Source organism: Corvus moneduloides, chromosome Z (assembly GCF_009650955.1).
Source record: "Corvus moneduloides isolate bCorMon1 chromosome Z, bCorMon1.pri, whole genome shotgun sequence".
Classification (NCBI taxonomy): domain Eukaryota; kingdom Metazoa; phylum Chordata; class Aves; order Passeriformes; family Corvidae; genus Corvus; species Corvus moneduloides.
The window spans coordinates 24,321,827-24,334,261 of record NC_045511.1 but is presented as its reverse complement, the minus strand read 5'-3'; positions in this window follow the sequence as shown (position 1 = coordinate 24,334,261).

Sequence of the window (12,435 nt, the reverse complement as noted above, 5' to 3'; positions counted from 1 at the left end):
AACATCCTAAACTGTCATCTTCATCTTCTTCTAGCATAAAAATACATATTTTTCCCCATAATAAAGATTTTTTATAATAGCAATAAAGTAACTCTAGAGAACATGGTTGTCTTGAGATAGCTTAACTGTGTGTGGTACCTCATAACACCCTGGGGACCCAGCCACCTCATAATAACCTCTTTCTTTACCATGCCTTGCTTAATTAGGGAGTGAAGCCAAAAGGTCAATGCAGGATAAAAATGTAAATCTCAAAGTTTTCATGTGGACCCTAACTCCCTATCATAAAATATATATAGTGTGCTCATCACAAAGCTCAGTACATTAGCAGATAGAAAGTGTAATGTTTTATGTTCTCAACATTTTAGTGTTTTAGTGAGACAACAAATAAAAGCCTTAGGTTCTTTTGTATAAAATTATGTCTTTGTTCTGCAAAGGATAATTACTAAGTTATTAATTTATTCTCTGTGTAAGAAATCTTCTTTATTCTTGTGTCTTTTACAAATATGACATACATGATAAATATAATAGTTTTAGAGTATTTGAGTGTACCTAACCTTTCCTTTATTTTACCCACATAAACCAAATACTGTGCATGCCACCCTGGAGAGATAGATGATATGTTACTACAGCCTTCTCATTGTTATTCCAGTTCTCCAATGAAAACAAACATAATTTCACTTCCAGATCTTATTACTGCATTTGAGTATTTATGTCATAATCAACAATGTGTTTCGGCTGTTTATCTTGTTGGCTCTTTCATCATTTGCTGTGCTGCTTTCCAGTTGCCTCCTGATAAAAATACACCTGCATTCAAATGGTATGTATTTCTGACATGTTAGATACATATTTAAGCTCCAGTCTCAGTTCTTAACCTGTTTTTATCATAAGTGATGGTTGCAAAACAGTAAATATTTATTTAGCTTTGAGTAACAGAGCATTCAGATTTCATTTATGGATTCAATAATCAGTGTAACAGTGCGCTTCTGTTAGGGATCCAATTACGTATTTTTCCCTTCTCTGATTCTAAGTAAATAAATGGACAAGACATATGTTGCCTGACATTTGACCAGCTGATCTGGATTAAGAGCAGATGGACAATATAAGAAATATAATAATTTTGCCCCTCAGATCTTAATTCCCCCTCTTCTTTAAAATAGCAACAGTATTCTAACAAAGTGTATTTGCTGTCAGAATGCAGGTACATGATTTTTCTGGATATTCAACTGTGAAACATTTCTTATTTTCATTTTTTATGGCATCATTGCTGTGAGTGACACACTATCTGTACCAGAACCCAGAAGACTTTTCATTAGGCAGTATATTGAAGTATGTAGCTGTTTTACAGATTTGCTCTAAAATAAGAGAATGTACTTTCTCTTTTGGTTCAGTTACCTATTAAGGAATAAACAGCTACCTTTACAATTTTTATATAGGTTTTCCTGACAGCCAAAGTTGAGTGAATGTAGCACTCTGTCTGGATGTTTATATGCTTGTTTCATCTATTATTCAGATACATCACTTATATAATATTTTCCATTAAGAGTTGTGGTTGAGATGTTTGTACACCATTTTTGCATGAGTCAAAGAACAGGCAGTTTGAGAATCTACTTCCAAGGTGTTAGTTGCTTATCCAGTCTAAAAGTTCCTTCAATTCAAAATCTTTAGATCCTTCATAATCAAATTCCTCTTTGTATTCACAAGCACAGTGGACTCCAGTAACAAAAGCACTCTTAACAGACCTCAGCTCTGAGCTGAAAGATGACACGTTTTGTTTCATCACCCTGTCTCCATTTCCATTCTGTGTCCTCTCTAAATTACTATGCAGTCTGGTAATTGTTTCTTACAGAGTGGGCAATTGCTCCACTGGAAACTGAAATGGTACTTCAAATAGTTTGGAAGAGGCCACCACTCCTTTTTATCAGCTGAGGGAATGGTAGCAGCAGAGAAGGCTAGCAGTTGCCTGCTGGCGGTCTGGAAATTCTACAGACTCTTTGGAAGTCTCCATTCAACCCACAGAGTATTTCAGCCCTTGCCTGCAGTTTTAACATAGAAAAAATTTAAAAGTGTTAACTGTGTACCTTCCATTCTGCTGATTTTGTGTTCTGATGTGCTGACAAGCAGAAATATTCCTGTAATGCTAGGAAGAGTTTAAGAAAGTTATCATAGTTACAACAAAAAGGTAGAAGACAGCTGGAAGGAAGATTTTTTTTGTGTTCCCCAAACAGAAAAGACAGTAATGGTGTTGGAAAAGTAAAGCATCTAAAAATTTACCACAAAACCCCTCAAGCCACTTCAAACACACACACACACAGATCCATATGAACTTCTTGAAAGGATTTTTTAAAAAGGTGTGAACATCCTCCTGGATTTCAGCTCAGGGCAAACTGTTCCAGAAATTGACAGGATATTAGACCATTAAATTATTTTCCTGTCATTTTATCCTCATCTCTTGTTTTAGAAAGAACAAAAACAACCAATAACATTGTTAAGCAAGAAAAAATGAAAGAATAATGCCACACCAACACCAGCGTCCTTCTTCCCACACTCTGTTTTCAGGTGTTAAAAAAATTATTTCTGTTATGCTTTCTAAGTGGATCAAAATCTAACAGAGGTTATTTTTTGTGCATTTTTGCTTACCTATACAAGATCAAGGAGGCCTGAAGCATTAGGACCCAATGCTGGTACTAGGAGGGTTATGACAGCACTACTCTAATGGTAGACTTCACATTTTTGGTACCTGTTGAGGTGATGGCCCATCTGCACCTCAAGTTTGCCCTATTGTCCCTCAAGACGAGCAAAGCAGAGTAATCCTGAAGGTTCAATGCTTCTCCGAAAGAGACAATGCTCTGGCACAGTTGAATTTGTTCCCTCCTTTTCAAGGGACACATCTTCACAACCCAAAGCACAAAGCCCATCATATAGGTCCTGCGTGGTGACAGGTCATATTCCTAACTCCAGTCAGCAGTGGCTTGTTGAACATTGTTTCCCAGAAGTTAATTACTCCTAGGTGTAGCTAAGAAATTAGGATTCCAGTTTCATTTCACAGGCAATGGGAACTGTGTCTCTTGGCTAATTAAAATATTTTTTTGTAATGCAGAGCAGAAGAAGTAAATAGACCTCTGATTTGATTTGAAGGCCACTGATTTCTTGTGTGAGGATCTGATAGGGAGATATTGTATGTTTAGTAGCATATTCATCAGGTAGAGGAGATGAATTGTGTAAAACTTGCTTCAATAATATGTGCACACTCTGGGGTACCTATGTGTTCGAGGACAAAGAGCTGAAAGAAAGTGAAAATATCCTATTAAACCTAATTTAAGAATGGCTTTAGCATTTGTGAAGTGTAGGGCCTCATTAAAGCCACCATTCCTGGAATTCAGGCAAAACACTTTGCACAATTCAATTGTTGTTTCAACAACTAATTATTTTTATTTTCTAATATATGCCTTGTGCCATGAGCAAAGAGCAGATTTTTTTCCCCCATTCCATTTAGTGCAGCTTCAAATGCTTACAATAAAGGTGAGTGCATTTTACTGCTCTTTGGCTTCAGCTAATTTTGTTCTATAACAAAACCAATTAGACTGGTGTAGTCCCAATTTTTCCCCCTCATTTCCAGCTGCTGAACCTGAATCTATCTCAAAAGTACTTTCTTCCTCAGCCACAATATTTTTTTAATGTCATAATCAATTGATTGTTGTTCAGTTTAAATAGAAGAGATGAGAAAGCAATGGAACAGGCAGCTTCAGAACAAAAATTGGAACATGAAGAGACACTTCAAGTCTTTGCTTTTCTACTGATGAGGCAATCTCTATTTATGAAAAATAAATTAATTCCCTGCTTATGTTTGCTGTTTTCCTAGTTATACGCATTTTCACCATTAATTAATGGAGAGATGAGAGACTGCAGAACAACAAGCCCTATGCAATATGAATGGATGCTTGGGCTGACTGAATAGCTATTCTCCTTCAAGCATTGTTTTAGGTGGTGGCTGCATCAAGGATAAGACTCTTTCTCCCTTTTTGTGGTGCATCCTGAGCAGCCGCATGAGACCTGGCCATGCATCTAAATAAAGGGTAGGAATCTTATGAACAGGCAAAACATTAGTATGGCAGATAATATAATGTTCTGTATGGAAAAAGATAACAACTCCTTGTTTTGCTTATTTAAAAAAAACAATTCTCTATAGAGACTGTTGGAGAGAGGCAAGTTCTTTCTAGCTGTCCAGCTCCAGTGCGTTTACTGCAAATGGATATGTTTGACTACCGGCCTGGGTTATGAACTGTCTTGAAATTCTTCCTTTGTAGAGATTTTGCCTAGTTTAGATGTCCATTTTCATAGTGTAAACAGGTGCTGTGTCTTTGTCTTATATTGAAAGAGCAAGGGGTCAGAGAGAGAGCACCTAGCCTTTTACCACCCCTGAGCACGTTGCATGCTAGTTGCTTGCTCCAGTACTAAACTCTATTTTTGGTAGATACCAAGAAAACTTTATCCCTTTGCTTAAGATCTGGCTAAAAGGAGTAAGAAGCTACAGCATCTTCAGATTTCCCAAAAAACCAGAGTGCAATAACCAGAGGAGGGAAGATCCTCCATACTGCTATACTCATGCTTTACATGCTAAAGTCTTCCTAGGTTTTGAAAAAAGTTCCACGTAATGCCTAAAACACAATTGAGATCTTTAGGAATGACAACAGAGTATCTAAAAACCTAATATTAACAGCTATAACAATATATCCTAGCAGTAAAATGAAGGGAAGTACAAGCAGCTAGAGTAAGTTCCTTAAAAATGTGAGTCTAATCCACAGAAGCTTGTCATAGAGCTATGTAATAAAGCTAAGTCATGTGAATTTGTAGTTAAAAGATGAACCAATTAGAGACTGAATAATTTGTGATATAACTGATAACAGGTCAAAGCAAGGTTATTGCAGGAAATGGACTTGACTTTGCAAAGAACATTGGGTATTTGCAGGGCTAGCAAAAACAGCTTCTCAAATTAAAGTGTTAGTAAGCAGCGAAAGAACAGAAGTGCATCTCATTAAAAACAAATATCAGGGTACATCAGGGTATACAATCAGAATACAGGACTCCAGTCAGTGAAATGAAAGCAGTGTAATGAGGAGGGCAATATTCCATGTATGATTTGAAAGAAATCATCTGTTTAGTTTTCATTCAAATGTATACTTTTCTTTTAAAAAAGGAAGATGTTTACATATGCATTTACTATTTAAAGAATGCAAAAATCCAGAAGAAACAGGCTAAAATTGTGGCTCACTTGTTCTCAAAACATTCAAAATATCAAAGATATGACAAAGAAAATCGTACCAAATGACCTGCAGCACAACAAGAGCAATCTCTACTAGTGGGCTTCCAGAAAAAATCTTCCTTACGACAAGATTGTGTTGACAAGTCTATCATTTTCTCTGGTTTACTTCTCAAGAAGTAAACAGCAAAGCACCTAGATGAGTTTGACATGAGATATATGTATACACAAAAAAAAAGACCTCCAGCTTCTTATGGAACCTGTTGTTTTGCCATGTGTTAAAAAACCCACCATGCCTGCTGCTGGCTGTACATTTTACACACAACTCAAGACAAAACCACTTCTGCCCATGAGATAACACAAGGGAGGTATAATGTAAAAGGAGCCAGTATAACATGTATAAGACACAATAATTTTTATTTAAAACTCCACAAAGGCACTAAAAAACCCTAAAATATATACCCATACATCCAAATATGTCAAAGTCACACTTATGTCACACTTCTCATCTTGACTGTAAATACAAATGGAGAAACCATCCTTTCTCACTCCTGGGGCTGTGACAAATATGTCTTCATATGGGAAACACAGAGACCTCACATATGTCACAAAAGTCTAAACAACACACACTATTTTTCTTTGAAAAGTAAGGGCGGTGAAGACATTTCATTTCTGATTCAGATTTGTCTAGTGACCACTTTGAATTTTTTTCTAATTTTGCCATTGGCCCTAAAGCTGCCTATTTCTTTGCCATGTTTGGATACTATGCCATAATGATATCACCTCAGTCTCTTTGGCTCTTCCATACCTGTACTAGCATGAATGGAATTCCTGTGAAAACGCAAAGAAAACATATGAATTTACAGTGGGTGTGCAGATGCATGAGAAAAAGCAAGAGCTTTTCAGTCAAACTTTATTGGGTTTGTGTGGCAAGTTTTTGGTTACAGGGGTGGCTTCTGTGAGAAACTGCCAGAGGCCCCCCCCCATGTCCAGAAGGGCCCGTGCCAGCTGGCTCTTGGATGGACCTGTCACTGCCCAAGGCTGAGCCTATCAGCAGTGGTGGCAGCACCTCTGAGATAATGCATTCAAGAAGTGGGGAAAAAGAGCAACTGCAGCCCAAGAGAGAAGTGAGATTATGTAAGGGGAACTACGCAGCAGACACAAAGTCATTGGAGAAGGAGGGGCAGGAGGTGGTCCAAGCGTCAAAGCTGAAATTCCCCTGCAGCCTGTGGTGTAGACCATGGCGAGGCAGCTGTGCTCCTACAGCCTATGGAGGACCATGGTGGAGCAGAGATCCACCTGCAGCCCCTGAAAGACCTCAGGCAGTCTTCTGAGGCAGGTCAATGTCTCCGAAGGAGGCTGTGATCCCACGGGAGGTCCATGCTGGAGCAGGTTTGCTAGTGGAATTTGTGATCCCATGGGCACCCATGCTGGAGCAGCCTATTCCTGAAGAACTGTACCCACACTGGAGCAGTTCATGAAAAAGTGCAGAACATAGGAAGGACCCACATTGAAGAAGTATGTGAAGGAACATCGCCCATGGGAGTGATTCAACACTGGAGCAGGGGAAGAGTGTGAAGAGAAAGAAGTGACAAAGTGTGTTGAACTCACTGCAGCCCCCCTTTCTCCTTCCTCTATACTGCTGGTGGGGAGGGGGAAGAGAAGAAAGGGAATGAAGATGAATCCAGGAAGAAGGGAGGGATGGGGAAAGGTCTTTTAAAGTTTGGTTTTATTTCTTACTGTGTCATTATCCTGCTCTGATTTTCTTAGCAATGAATTAATTCCTCCATCAAACCAGTTTTGCCCATGACAGTGGGTGATCTCTCCCTGTCCTTATCTCAACCCATGAGCCTTTTGTTATATTCTCTATCACCTGCCAGATGAGGAGGGGAGTGACAGAGCTGCTTTGTGGGCATAAACTAATAAACTCACTACATAAACTAATTGCAGCTGAAATGAAGCACCAAAGGGGAAGCAACTTTCACTTCACAGCAACTTTCACTTCAAAGCATGTGAAGAGAAAAGAAAGGACAAATCTACAATTAATACAATTATACCACCCCCTTAAAAGGTGAACCCAGATATTGCAGCACACTACCAGTCTCACCAGCGCTCACTATAGTTTTTACTTTCAGATGCTGGGAAGAAGCCATCAGTGAGGATGCTGGAAGCATTGTACTGGCAGTAGTTTAAATATTTCCCTTTCCTTTGTGTTCTTCATGTTGGTCCAAAGAGCTGCCTTCAGAAGTGGAGCAGTGAAGTGAGACTCCCTGGAAAACTCTGCTTACAGCTATTAGAACTCCAGAAGGAAAAAAAGGGTAAGAGAAGATGGATGAATGTGCTCCAAATACTATGAAATTGAAAGGCAAAGATGAAGTCCTTGAGGAAAATATGTTATTAAAAACCAGAAACTTTTAAGGGTCACCAGAAATTCAGCCCACAAATTTCTTCATGGTTAAAAAAGTACTTTGAAAAAGGCAACATAAGTGATGCTATCTGCCTGATTCTTTAAAAAAGAACAGATTTTTACTTTTTTTTTTCCTTCAAACATATCAAATACAGTGCTTGGTAAATAAACTGCAACATTTTGAATGGAAAAATGCACAGAAAAGCTGAGGCAATCAAGACGGGTGCCAAGCTATGAAGAACTGCTTTGACAATAGGGCCCTGGGAAAGGAAGGCAGCAGTTGTCAAGAGAGATATGATGGAATGGAACAAGAGTAAATAGGTGAATTAGGAAAATTAGCAGTAGAGACAGTGTTGCTACTTTTTAATTGTTCAATAGAAAGATTTTATGCCTTTTGAGAACTATATATTTGTGACAAGCAAAAAAGGCAGATATTTTGCTACAGAGAACCAGTGCAGAATTATGTTCCTCCTCTGGAAAGGCAGGAGCTGGCAGCACTTAGCGGTATAAAAAACAGTCACTGATGTGTATTACTTAGTAGCAATAATCTGAGTATCAGAAAGTAGGTAATCTTAATTCATCATTTATGCAACCCCACATCTTTAATAATTGTGTGTTTGACCACTTCAAGACCAAAGAAAAAGAAAGGCAGACACTCGGCCAGGAGACGAGAACATAGAAAAAGAGCAAAGCAGAAAGCAACTGAACAAACTGGTTTTTGTTCCCTAATGATATAAACTTATAAACTTAATCAAGGAGTACGTAGGATGAAAGATCAACTAGATTTTAAATATTCCTTACACATTCACAGAAACAAAAAAAAAGGAATGGAAATCATCTTGTCTGTGTCCTAAAGCTGTACTGTATGTCATCCTGACAGATTCTTTACTTAACTTGCAATGATTTCTAGTTCTGGAACTACCACAACCTCTCCAGCCAGCCTGTTCTGTGACTGCACTGTCCCTAGTGTCAGGTAACTTTCCTGATCCTAAACTCAGCCTGCTACATTAGTTCCTATTCATTGTGGACATGGAGAACACACTATTCAATGATCTCCCCAAGGGTCTTTTAGCTATTGCAATAACACCTTGCATGTTACCTAAAGGCTGTTGCACTATCCACCATGAAGGAATGGATAACCTGGGTATTACAAAGTTGTTTACACATGAAAAATGGTATCTCCCCTGAAGAAAAAAGTGTACAAGCCTGGTAAGTTAAAAAACAACACTGATTGTGAAATCGTCCTCTCACTCACAGTGCACTGTTGTATGTGCACAGATCTGCTCTGTAGATGACAAGTCCACACCTGTCCTTTGGCTGTCACCCACAAAATTTCTAGGTTGCATGGCCAAAGATAAAATCTGACTTGTTCAAACCTAAAGGAAACAAACTACTGATGACTTCTGATCTTCACTGAATTTATAGGAGGGCTAAGAAATGAAGCACAATATGGACACCTCTTTGACAAGTCAAGGTGTTACAAACACAGGAGCCACAACCTCACCTCAAGCAGATAAAGTCTGCTTGAGATAATGACATTCCTGACCAAGCTTGTGACTGTCGCTACCTGCAAGCCAGTGGGTACAGATGGATATAGACATATCTATCTCATTTGTTTCCACTTTTATGGTGTCCAGCGGAAGATGGGCCAGGGATTTGCTTCTCAGAGGACTATGAATTGAACCGAGAAAATCAGGTGCTCTCTGTAGTTTCCAGTAATATATGATGCATTTAAAATTACTCACTGTTTCTGAAAATGTACCCCATAAACTTATTCTATGGAAATCTGTTCTCAATTTGTAAGTTCTACCTCCTGATGCCACATTAGATGCATATCTGTCACATTTTCCAAATTACTTTTAATATGATAGGGTCTTAGTTTTAAAAGCAGAACAGTAGCCAATTCCTCCAGAATAGGATTTAGTATTTTTCTTAACTCATTTCTGTTGTCCCTGATATGCACATTGTGCAAGATGCTGTTTAAGGAAGGCTGCCACATAAAATTCTCCTAAACTAATATTCAAGATGGTAACATTTTGGTTTTTAGAACACAATGTTTCAATGTATCAGTTTTGAAAATTTTCTGCTTTTTCTAGGTGAGCTACTTGCCCCCTAATTTGGTTTGGATGTTGCTTGTGGCTATGACCCAGGAAGAGAGCACTTGAATTGCTGTTAACACCACACTTAGCTTTAATTTTAAAGTTTTCAGCACATCCTTACAGCCATTTCTAGATGTATTTCTGGTAAAGAAAGACTGGTTTTTGGGTGCTTGCCAATGGAAACAATGGAGAAGTCTTTCTTTTTTTTCCTTTCAATTTGAGCTGAAAGCAGCCTGATAAAATGCAGTTTCTGCAATTTGTTGAATTATTAAACTAAGCAGAAATTATCAATCATTCTAAACAAGAGAACTTACAGGTTTCTTCTCTTGGTCTCACTCAACTTCTACTGCCCTCTTTGAATTAATGCCCAAAGACAATTATTATTTATATCACAGCAACACCTAGAGGTTCCTACTGAAATCAGAGTGTTCTTGCACGAAGTACAGAAAGGTGAGACCAACCTGTATTCTGCAATCCAAACTGGTCAGCAAAAGAAAGAAGAGCAGGGGAAGCAGTAGGAGCCAAGACAAAAGAACATGTCCATGATCACAAAAGTTATCATGCTGCGATGCACCTTCTGCACCAAAGTGGCAACCCAAACATTTCACCATCCTGCTCCCAGAGATCATAGCCAAAAGCAGATGATGCCACTGCCTTCATTCCAGGACCCAAGCTGCAGGGAACAGAGTCAGTCCCCACAGTCACCAGTGGAAGAAAAGCACTTATTAAGGCAAACACATCCAAGACCAGCCCTATCTACATTCCAGGACAATTTCTGAGTCTAGAACAGAGCTGGGAGGAGTGTGAGGAAGGACAGGATGAGGAAGCAGCAGTTTTGCATATCAAAATGTTTTGTAACAGCTCTGCTTCTGCTACGTAGTTTTGGAACTAACTAATGCTTTGGAACTACCAAATGGAAAATCTCTGAGCTCACTTTCTCCAATGCCACTTGGGGTTAAACAGGGCTACAAAATGTTCCAAGATCTGGAAATCACCCAGCAGTGTTCATTCTTTTTTGGCTCCAGGCTTTTATTAGTGAAGAGATCTTTAGTTTTGAGGGTTAAATTACTGGGTGGAGAGGACAAAAGCAGGCAAAAGGCAAGGGGTACCACATCCAACCTGCAAGCTGGATGTGTAACGAGAATGATTTGGAAATACTGCAAAGAGCAAACTGATCCTGGTGGTAGTGTCAATAGCCTCCCCTGTGAGCACTAATTATATTATTACAGAAACAGACTAACACAAAACTAAAGCACAAAAACATACATTTAAGATCTGGCCAGATGCCAGTGTGCTCAAGGTACATTCTTCATACCAGCAGTATGATACTGTATTATTTGTTTTGCCGGACTGCTCAGGAGCACTAATGATCAACCTACATTCTGCCGTGGTCCATGCATAAAAATACAGAAGGCAAAAAAAACCCCAAAGAGATCATGCACTGTACATGGAAGATCAAAGGGGTACTGGCAGCCTAAGATGGTGTACCCCAGTGACATGGGTCTCCAGGTACCCATGGTCTGGCTGTTGCTAAAGCACAGAACTTCGAAAAAAGGTCTTGAGGGAGAACAGCATGACTTTAATGATGTTTTCAGTAATATTGCCATTAAGGAGGCATATGGATTTTTTAGTTATTTCCCCTTCTGCCAGCAATCCTCTTACTTCATACCTACCAGGTGAAATGTTCAAAACCAAATACATTGCAATGTATTGTAGAGAAAGAGGTCACTCAGACAAGCATCAATAGCTGCTTGTGAGCAAACAAGGACATTACAAACAATATATCAGCCCCTTGCTTGATGTTTCAAGTTTAAATAAATAGCACCTTCCATTTCCTGGATAGTAAATAACAAGTATTTGTTAATGGTACTTAAGCGATTCACAAAACAGGGAGGAAGGGAAAGAATACCCATGTCATTTTTGGTGGATCAGATGACGCTGGAGAACATGTTTGTCCATATGAGGGGAATGGGGGGGCATGCGGCCAGAGCCACATGGAGGGGATTTGTATGCAATGGGAATAAATCTATGAAAACCTGTAAGTGGAGCTGCAGAAGGAAATCTGCAGCCGCCTGAGCCAGGCGGTTGAATGGCAGAGAGGATGGAGGCTATTTGAATACTGATGTGGCCCTCACTTTCTTCCATTTCCATTAATGACATGCTCATCAAGGGCAAACAATGGGACCGGCTGCCTGCGCCTGTCACACTGTGTGGGTGCTGGGAATGCCAGGCTGTCATCCTGGGGCTGCATTTAGAGACCTGCACGCTAATAAGAAGTGCTCTGTGCCGTCAATGCAGACAGGTGCTTCCGAGGCTGGGACATGCTCCATTCCCTTCCCCTGAAACCCTCCTCTCCCGGCCCCCTGACAGACACCATGAAATGCACAAATTAACAGCCCCATCATGTTGGGCTGCTGCTGCCTGCGGTGAAAGCAGAAAATCAAGTTGTCACCCAGGGTGCAGTGATAAAGCCACAGCCTCATTTCTCTGTTGGTGCCCTATAATAGCAAATGCCAGACAGCTGGATGGATTGGGAGGTTTTAGATTAGGGTCCTGATGCACTTTGGCCACTGAATTAGCAGTTGCTGTTTTCATGCAGATTATTTGTGTGCAAAGCAAACATCTGGAGAAAGCAAAGGCTCCAGGGTCAGATATTCGAGGCTTCTTTCCCC